At 36.3% G+C, this 1,712-nt stretch overlaps 1 long non-coding RNA gene across 1 annotated transcript in view; it reads right to left on the bottom strand.

Annotated features, from left to right (window-relative positions):
• Positions 1-1,712, bottom strand: part of LOC110267625 — a 5,170-nt gene that overhangs the window by 2,228 nt on the left and 1,230 nt on the right. The window lies entirely within an intron of this gene.

Genomic DNA, 1,712 nt, shown 5'->3' with positions numbered 1-1,712 from the left:
CGGGGGCGAGCTCATCCGGGGCTTTCACAGTGCCCGGCCACACTTACGACATAGGGTCAACAGAGTATCAAGTCTCAACCTGGAGCACGTGGTGGCTAGCCACCGCTACTACCCAAGGAAACTCGTATCTCAGATAGTGGAAGTGCAAAATCACAATTATCAATATCTCAGCATATATGCATTCATTCTCAGCCATGGATCAACATCCATCTTAGCCATCCGGCTCACGGTTCAATCCAGAACCAGCCAATATTGATAATCATACACATCCATTCTGGCTCACGGTTCAATCCAGAACCAGCCAATATTCATAAATCATACACGGCCATTCCGGCTCACAATAAAACAGCACTTCCACATTCAAAATCATCAAATTCATGAAATCGGCATTTAAGCCATAAATCATTTTCTCAATTCATTTCACTTTGAAATCAAGTTTCAACTCTTTTCAGCCTTGGCTTTAAAGATCTCATTTCTCAAATTATCTCAGGCTCATAAGCAAATTTTACTCAAGGAAAATTCCCTTTTTTAAAACAAGCCACTCTCGGCTTCCTCTTTCCAAATCTTCCAAAACCATGGAAAGTTAAAGATTCCTTTTGAATCATTCAAAATCACCCATCCAACAATGGGATTTTTGTAACAAAAGTTCCTCGGCAGAGTCTCAAGTCCTTAGGGGAGAAAAGCATAACTCATTTCACCAAATTCATTTAAAATCATTAAAACCTTGGCTTTCCGATTTGAGTAATAAAATAAGATCTAAGCCAAACCGAGTCACGTAATCATTTACTTCTTTCAAGCCGTTTCCTTTACTTAGGAAAACCAACTTCAACCTCCATAATAAATTCTAGAACGTTTCAACTATTCAAAATTGTTTTAGTCTTGCAAGAATTCAGAGTTCAAGAGTACTTAAAGCCTTTCTCCAAAACATTTCAAAATGAAACTTGTCAATAGACATTCAAGTTCTTTCAACGTCATTGAAACTCCTCTAATTGAAACCCTCAAGTCAAATTCAAAGGCATTGCCCTTGTCACATTTAAAACAGCTTTAAAACATAAGTTTCATCTAAATAACTTTTTTTGAAAGAGATACAATGCCTTTCTTAAGAAGCAAGACTAAATCACAATTTCCTCTTTAATAATTCATTCCAAAAGCATGAGTCATCCTTTTCTTGATAATTCAAATAAAATAGTAGAAGTCTTTAACTCATCATTTTTCCAAACAACCTTTCAATAAAGACTCAGATTTTATAGAAATTCCGGCAGCATCTCCCCTAAAACTTGGACTTTGCCACCCGGTTCGGGTCCCAACAAAAACCATTCCACAATCCTTTTCCAACAGCCCAAAATCCAAAATCAATTCAAAATCAAACTAAATCCAACAGTCGCCTCATTGGCATATCTCAAAGAAACCGTTTCAAAATCACACCAATATCAACCGAATTAACTCATTTCCAAAGCTTTAAAGAATCAGTTCAGCGATAAGTCATTTATCAAAACCAAATCAATTAAAGCACCCCAGGCTGAATTTCAAAAGTATTCTATCTTTCACATCATCAGAATAATTGACACGATTCAAACCAATCCTCAACGGATTAAACTCATATTTCAAGCCTTTAAAGAATCAACTCCAAAACATTACATTTCACAAAGCCGCACAATAATTCAGCCAAACAAACATCCATAATCATTCGAGTCAATCAAATAATACATAAG

This window comes from Arachis ipaensis, chromosome B02 (genome assembly GCF_000816755.2).
Source record: "Arachis ipaensis cultivar K30076 chromosome B02, Araip1.1, whole genome shotgun sequence".
Classification (NCBI taxonomy): domain Eukaryota; kingdom Viridiplantae; phylum Streptophyta; class Magnoliopsida; order Fabales; family Fabaceae; genus Arachis; species Arachis ipaensis.
This window is presented reverse-complemented; position numbering and strand designations above follow the sequence as displayed.